Consider the following 9,045-nt stretch of genomic DNA (forward strand, 5'->3'; position numbering starts at 1 on the left):
GGCAGACGCCTGTCAATGCCTTCCTCCCTTCTGCAGGTGGCAGCTCCGAGTCACACGCTGGATCTTTTAATAGCGCTGTACTCGGCTTGTAGGCGTAGCAGAACTCGATTTTTTTTTATAATTGTGACAGATAACATTGATTATTTTTAAGCATTTTTCTAAATTTTTTATCCATGTTCACAGTTGCAGGAAATTATGGAGCATAGGTGCTGGAACTAAGGGTGCTGCCACACCCCATGGCTTGACCTGGTTTCCATCATATACCAGGTTAATAGTTTGGGTAAATGGCTCTCAGTACCACCACTATACAAATTGTTCCAGTGCCCTTGTAATGGGGGGGGGGGGATTCCACACAATAATTGTTCAATGACAGGACTTACTGAGATTAAAAAAATTAAAACTTCATAACCATTAAAACACACATTGTCAATGTCATGTCAAAATATACAAAGTAAATATCCTTAAATCAAACTCTTAATAAGTGCTCAATATGTTTTTTTTTCTTACTTTGATAATAACCAAAATTTAAGAATACGCAATAGAAATATTCTGTGGTTGGTTTGTGTGTATGGTGAAAATGATATTTACTGAGATTTACCAATAAAAGCAAATCCCCCCCCCATCTATCTGTTTTCATATCTGCAAAGCAATGCATTAAATTTTTAAACAAAGTATTTGTTTTAGGAATAATTACTTTTCCAGTGCTACTACACTAATTGTTTCCAGCATTTCTATTGTTTTTTGTTTTGTTTATTTCTTTTTTTTTTTTTGCATTTAGTAGGTCCTAAGAAGAGGCGGAGATAGGGCAATGAGTGCCTGTTGGTACTGCCCTCTAATTTAATTATAAATTAATTAAGCCCCAAAATGATTTGCAGAAGTGTTATGGCACTTTGGAAAACTGGTAATGCCAGCTTCAGGTTGTAACCTAGAAAGTCATGGTTCCAAGACTATATTCCCCTGTTGTATCTGCAAATGAATTTTCTCTCTAACCTCAAGAAACAACCTGAACAATTCCAAGATACCCATGAGAAGATATCCTAGCATGTTTATATTTTAAAATGGGGTGCAATGGGTACTCTGAGAAATGTGAGCACTAAAATGCCTGCAATTACATTTTTTTTAGAAAGTCTTGGGAATCTGGATTTGGATAATCTAAATTGTGAGAAGTCAGGAAAACATTGTGATGTTGTGCAGTCTATATGGTTTTATAAACATATAAGTGAATATAATGTAACTGGGATATGCTTCATGCAAAAGGTCTCTTGTAAGGTATCATTACAAAGCTCATAATCTACTGAGTGTGATCATCCTATTTGTAGAAATGTACCACTCTTGTATCTAAAACTAGAAATATAAAACAACTCTGAGGGCCTATTGTAATTATGTAAAGTGTGGGCCATTAAGGATGGTTTGGAATCTTGATGACTCCCATTGTCTGCAGATGGCTGTATTTACCTGTGGTCTTCCTGTATATGTGTGTGCTGGCAAGTGAGTAATGAAGTCTTGCAGTGACATGTGATCATGTCACCTGAACTGGAATCCATCTTTAACCTGGTGCTTTTCCAGCGAGGGGGGGTGGAAACCCAGAGGGACAAAGGGTTCCCGCCTTATGCAAAAGATATATAAAGGGGTGGAAGAGAACAAGGGGAGAGAGGAGCCATCATGAAGAATCCCCTAGCTATCACCTGAGCTGCAACAAGAGCTGTACCAGGGGAAAGAATTGTGCCCAGGCCTGGAAGGTGTCCAGTCTGAGAAAAACTTACTGAAACATTTCTGAGGGTGAGATTATCTGTATTTAGTTTGATTAGACATAGATTTGTGCATTTTATTTTATTTTGTTTGGTGACTTACTTTGTTCTGTCTGTTACTACTTTGAACCACTTAAATCCTACTGTCTGTATTTAATAAAATCACTTTTTATTTAGTAATTTATTCAGAGTATGTATTAATACCTGAGGGAGCAAACAACTGTGCATATCTCTCTATCAGTGTTATAGAGGGCGAACAATTTATGAGTTTACCCTGTATAAGCTTTATGCAGGGTAAAACGGATTTATCTGGGTTTAGACCCCATTGGGAGTTGGGCATCTGAGTGCTAAAGACAAGCACACGTCTGTGAGCTGTTTTCAGGAAAACTTGCAGCTTTGGGACAAGTGATTCAGACCCTGGGTCTGTGTTGGAGCTCAGCAAGACAGGGTGCTGGAGTCCTGAGCTGGCAGGGAAAACAGGAGCAGGGGTGGTCTTTGCATATCGGGTGGCAGCTCCCAAGGGGGTTTCTGTAATCCAACCCGTCACGAACATGTTTATTTTTAAATATTTTAATGCTGTACCTATTTCTTAGTGCACATAAATCAGTGTGATTCAAAATGAAATCTGTCCAGAACACATCACCAGATAAAGCAATTGATCAGGCTTCAGAACAGTTCTGTGAAGAGGGCCAAAAAACATTAGACCTAGCAGATCTGTTCCTGAATGATTTTCTTTTTCTTTTTTTCCCCATATATGATGCATTATATTTTCATATGTTCTAGGGGACATGTTAGAGCAGAGATCTGGATGTCAGGACTCTTGGGTCCATCACTGACTTGTTGCTGTGACCTTGGCAAATGAGTAAGTCCCCAATCCCACAAATGCTTATGTACATGCCTACATTTAAGCATGTGAAGAGTCCCCCTTGAAGTCAGGACTTTCACTTACTTGAAGTTAAGCATGTGCGTGTTTGTATGATCAGAGCTTTAACCTCTCTGAGTCTATTCCATCTATAAAATAGGAATACTTCCCTACAGGTGTTGAGGCTTTATATTTTGATATCTGGCGGTAAAATGTGGTATACCACATCCACAGCTTCTCCCTTATCCACAAGCTCGTTATCCTATCAAAGAAAGCTATCAGATTGGTTTGACGTGATTTGTTCTTTACAAATCTATGCTGGCTGTTCCCTATCACCTTACCACCTTCCAAGTGTTTGCAGATGATTTCCTTAATTACTTGCTCCATTATCTTCCCTGGCACAGAAGTTAAACTCACTGGTCTGTAGTTTCCTGGGTTCTTTTTATTTCCCTTTTTATAGATGGGCACTATATTTGCCCTTTTCCAATCTTCTGGAATCTCTTCCGTCTCCCATGATTTTCCAAAGATAATAGCTAGAGGCTCAGATACCTCCTCTATTAGCTCCTTGAGTATTCTAGGATGCATTTCATCAGGCCCTGGTGACTTGCAGGCATCTAACTTTTCTAAGTGATTTTTAACTTGTTCTTTTTTTTATTTTATCTGCTAAACCTACCCCCTTCCCATTAGCATTCACTAGGTTAGGTATTCCTTCAGACTTCTCGGTGAAGACCGAAACAAAGAAGTCATTAAGCATCTCTGCCATTTCCAAGTTTCCCGTTACTGTTTCTCTCTTCACTGAGCAGTGGGCCTACCCTGTCTTTGGTCTTCCTCTTGCTTCTAATGTATTGATAAAAAGTAGTCTTGTTTCCCTTTATTCCCATAGCTAATTTGAGCTCATTTTGTGCCTTTGCCTTTCTAATCTTGCCCCTGCATTCCTGTGTTGTTTGCCTATATTCATCCTTTGTAATCTGTCCTAGTTTCCATTTTTTATATGACTCCTTTTTATTTTTTAGATCATGCAAGATCTCGTGGTTAAGCCAAGGTGGTCTTTTGCCACATTTTCTATCTTTCCTAACCAGCGGAATAGCTTGTTTTTGGGCCCTTAATAGTGTCCCTTTGAAAAACTGCCAACTCTCCTCAGTAGTTTTTCCCCTCAGTCTTGATTCCCATGGGATCTTACCTATCAGCTCTCTGAGCTTACCAAAATCCACCTTCCTGAAATCCATTGTCTCTATTTTGCTGTATTCCCTTCTACCCTTCCTTAGAATTTCAAACTCTATGATTTCATGATCACTTTCACCCAAGCTGCCTTCTACTTTCAAATTCTCAATGAGTTCCTCCCTATTTGTTAAAATCAAGTCTAGAACAGCTTCCCCCCTAGTAGCTTTTTCAACCTTCTGAAATAAAAAGTTGTCTGCAATGCAGTCCAAGAATTTGTGTATTGGTATAGATCAAAGTGGTTGTTGAAGGTAGAAGAGCATATTTGATGTTTTTAAAACTAATGGGATGTTAATTGAACGTAAGAATGGCCATACTGGGTCATACCAAAGGTCCGTCTAGTCCTGTATCTTGTCTTCCACCAGTGGCCAATGCCAGGTGCTCAGAGGGAACGAACAGAACAGGTAATCATCAAGTGATCCATTCCCTGTCACTCATTCCCAGCTTCTGGAAAACAGAGGCTATGGACACCATTCTGGCTAGTAACCACTGATGGACCTATCCTCCATGAATTCATCTAGTTCTCTTTTGAATCCTGTTATAGTCTTGATCTTCACAACATCCTCTGGCAAAGAGTTCCACAGGTTGACTGTGCGTTGTGTGAAGAAATACTTCCTTTTGTGTGTTTTAAACCTGGTACCTGTTGTTTTCATTTGGTGACCCCTAGTTCTTGTGTTGTTTACTCCTTCTCATAACCCTTCCTTCTTTACCTTCTCCACACCAGTCATGATTTTATAGACCTCTATCATATCCCCTTAGTCATATCTTTTCCAGGCTGAAAAGTCCCAGTCTTATTAATTTCTCCTCATACGGAAGCCGTTCCTAATCATTTTTGTTGCCCTTTTCTGAACCTTTTCCAATTCCAATATATCTTTTTTTGAGATGGGCTGACCACATCTGCATGCATTATTCAAGATGTGGGGGTACCATGGATTTATATAGAAGCAATATATTTTCTGTCTTATTATCTATCCCTTTCTTAATGATTCCCAACCTTCTGTTCGCTTTTTTGACTGCTGCTGCACATTGAGTGGATGTTTTCAGAGAACTATCCACAATTACCCCAACATCTCTTTCTTGAGTGGTAACAGCTAATTCAGACTCCATCATTTTGTATGTATAGTTGGAATTATATTTTCCAAAGTGCATTCCTTTTATTTATCAACTTTGAATTTCATCTGCCATTTTGTTGCCCATTCACCCAGTTTTGAAAGATCTTTTTGTCGCTCTTCCCAGTCTGCCTGGGACTTAACTATCTTGAGTAGTTTTGTATCTGCAAATTTTGCCACCTCACTGTTTACCCCTTTTTCCAGATCATTTATGAATATGTTCAATAGGACTGGTCCTAGAACAGACTCCTGTGGGACACCACTATTTACCTCTCTCCATTCTGAAAACTGATCATTTATTCCTACCCTTTGTTTCCTATCTTTTTAACCAGTTACCAGTCCATGAGAGGACCTTCCTTCTTATCCCATGACAGCTTACTTTGCTTAAGAGCCTTTGGTGAGGGACCTTGTCAAAGGCTTTCTGGAAATCTGAAAGATACTATATCCATTGGATCCCCTTTGTCCCCGTGCTTGTTGACTCCCTCGAAGAACTCTAATAGATTGGCGAGGCATGATTTCCCTTTACAAAAACCATGCTGACTCTTCCCCAACAAATTATGTTAATCTAGGTGTCTGACAATTTTGTTCTTTACTATAGCTTCAACCAGTTTGCCTGGTACTGAAGTCAGGCTTACTGGCCTGTAATTGCCAGGATCACCTCTGGAGCCCTTTTAAAAAATAGGTGTCACATTAGCTATCCTCCAGTCATTTGGTACAGAAGCTGATTTAAATGATAGGTTACAGACAACAGTTAGTAGTCTTGCAATTTCACATTTGAGTTCCTTCAGAACTCTTGGGTGAATACCATCTGGTCCTGGTGACTTTTTACTATTTAGTTTATCAATTTGTTCCAAAACCTCTAATACCTCAATCTGGGACAGTTCCTCAGATTTGTCACCTAAAAAGAACGGCTCGGGTTTGTGAATCTCCCTCACGTCCTCAGCCATGAAAACCGATGCAAATAATTCATTTAGTTTCTCCACAATGACCTTATCATTCTTGATCCTTTAGCATCTTGATCATCCAGTGGCCCCACTGGTTGTTTAGCAGGCTTCCTGCTTCTGATGTACTTGCAATTCTTTTTGCTATTACTTTTTGAATCTTTGGCTATTCTTCAGATCCTTCTTTGGCCTTCCCAATTATATTTTTACACTTCATTTGCCAGAGTTTATGGTCCTTTCTATTTTCCTCACTTGAATTTAACTTCCACTTTTTAAAGGGTGCCTTTTTGCCTCTTACTACTTTTTACTTTTTTGTTTAGCCACGGTGGCACTTTTTGGATCTGTTTTTTAATTTGGGGTATACATTTAAGTTGAGCCTCTATTGTGGTGTCTTTAAAAAGTTTCCATGCAGCTTGCAGGGATTTCACTTTTGGCATTGTACCTTTTAATTTCTGCTTAACTAACTTCCTAATTTTTGTGTAGTCCCCCTTTTTGAAATTAAATGCTACAGTGTTGGACTGCTGCAGTGTTTTCCCCACCACAGGGATGTTAAATTTAGTTATATTATGGTCACTATTACCAAGCGGTCCAGCTATATTCACCCCTTGGACCAGATCCTGTGCTCCACTTAGGACTAAATCAAGAATTGCCTCTTCTCTTGTGGGTTCCAGGACTGACTGCTCCAAGAAACAGTCATTTCAGGTGTCAAGAAACTTTATCTCTGCATCCCATCCTGAGATGCATGTACCCAGTCAATATGGGGATAGTTGAAATCCCCCACTATTATTGAGGTTTTTTTTATTTTAATAGCCTCTCTAATCTCCCTGAGCATTTCACAGTCACTATCACCATCCGGGTCAGGTGGTAGGTAATATATCCCTACTGCTATATTCTTATTATTAGAGCATGGAATTACTATCCATAGAGATTCTATGGTACAGTGTGGTTCATTTAAGATTTTTACTTCATTTGATTCTATGCTTTTTCACATATAGTTCCAATACCCCACCAGTATGAACTGTTCTGTCCTTCTGATAGATTTTGTACCCTGGTATTAATGTGTCCCATTGATTATCCTCATTCCACCAAGTTTCTGTGATGCCTATTATATCAATATCCTCATTTAATATGATGCACTCTTCAGTCATCTTATTATTTAGACTCCTACCATTGGTATATAAGCACTTTAAATACTTGTCACTTTTTAGCTGTCTGCCATTACATGATGTAATTGAATGGGACTTTTTTTCATTTGACTGTTTCTCATCAGATCCTACCTGTATTTTATCATCTTCCATCCTTTCCTCCTTAATAGGACATAGAGAATCTCCTTTAATAGATCCTTCGCTAAGGGACGTCTCTGTCCGAACCATGTGCTCCTCCGCACCTGTCGGCTTTCCCCCAGCCCTTAGTTTAAAAACTGCTCAACGACCTTTTTAATTTTAAGTGCCAGCAATCTGGTTCCATGTTGGTTTAGGTGGAGCCCATTCTTCCTGTATAGGCTCCCCCTTTCCCAAAAGTTTCCCCAGTTCTTAATAAATCTAAACCCCTCCTCCCTACACCATTGTCTTATCTATGCATTGAGGCCCTGCAGTTCTGCCTGTCTAACGGCATTGCATTGTTTTCACTTTTATCTATATCCTGTTATAATAATGCAACAGCAAACATTTACATTGTGTATATGCCTATATCTAAATAACCCATAAAAGAAACCTTGTGGAATGCTAATGGCAGGGCGGGTTCCAGGCACCAGCTGACCAAGTATGTGCTTGGGGCGGCACCTTGTAAGGGGTGGCCAATCTTGGGGTGGCGGCGCAGCACTTGGGTTTGTTTTTTTTTTTGGTTCGGCGGGGTGGCGCTCGGGGGGGGGTTGTTTTTATTTTTGGTTCGGCAGGGCGGCACTGGGGGGGGGGTTGTTTTTGGTTCGGCGGGGCAGTGCTGGGGGGGGGTTGTTACGGCGGAGCAGTTTTTTTTGCTTGGGGTGGCAAAAAAATTAGAGCCGGCCCTGGCTAATGGAGGACTTTAAAAGCAAAGGTACCTCCCTGGAACTTAGGTATAAACTCTTCCTCCCCCAGATAACAGTGATCAGGTGCAGAGTAAAGACAAAAGGGTTGCTTGCCACTGTGGAAGGTGACTTTTTATATTTTTCTCAGAGCAGCTGAAATGACAATATTGTATCTTTCTGAATAAAGGCAAATACTTTCCATGACAAATATAAATATTCAGTTTGTTCTAATGCTATCAGACGAACATTAATTTCACATTCACAAAGCACTTTGGGTCTACCATCAAACCTATAGTAGTTTAGCTTTGCTGTATGAGGGATCAGTTAGAACAATTTATTTACTGTATTAAAACCAGAGCACAAATAGTGTGTAATTTACTCTGGCACACTGTAGAAAAGTACAACAATCAGTGCTGCTTATTTTGGGAATCCATTTTTTAGCATAGAGTTTCTTTGCTCTGCATATATTGTCATCACTGCAGCTGTATGGATAAATTTACCTTAAAATAGCACTAGGGAATTTAGAAGAAAAATTAAAGTTTAAAAAATACCTTGTTACCAGGTTAATGTAATAATTTTATTAATAATTTGAAAGTTTGTGATCTGATGGGTAGTAGAATTATTATTAACATATCTCCGTTTGTCTCCTTTATTGATGATTTAACAGTGCCTATAAACAAAGATAATTGAAAAGGTAATAGGCTGCTGTGAGGTTTAAATTAGTATCTGTTTTAATTGTGGAAATCTTCCTTTAAGGTGAATAAATTATGTTTTGTATAAATAGTAATTTTGCTCAGAATCAAAAACAATGTCCGTATAGTTTGGATTTGATACTGAGAGCCATATGGTAGAGAACACTGTTAACTGGAGTCAGATAAAGGTATTGTACATTCAGTGAAACCTGGTATTCTTTGGATTAACTACACTGATCCACCTGAGATTTGGAGTAATTTAGTGTCATGGTAATGTCTCAAAATCAAGCTAGGAAAAATGCATTATTGTTCCTCTCTGGGGTATTGTATCAACATCAGCAAGAATTACAACTCTGGTTCTTTGTGTTTAAAACTGATTTAATCACTGTAGCATCAAATACAAACAGTGTTTTAATAGGAACATTTTTGTTTTCCCTTCTTGTTAAAGAAGTGAAATACAAAGTTAATGA

This window comes from Malaclemys terrapin, chromosome 3, assembly GCF_027887155.1.
Source record: "Malaclemys terrapin pileata isolate rMalTer1 chromosome 3, rMalTer1.hap1, whole genome shotgun sequence".
NCBI lineage: Eukaryota > Metazoa > Chordata > Testudines > Emydidae > Malaclemys > Malaclemys terrapin.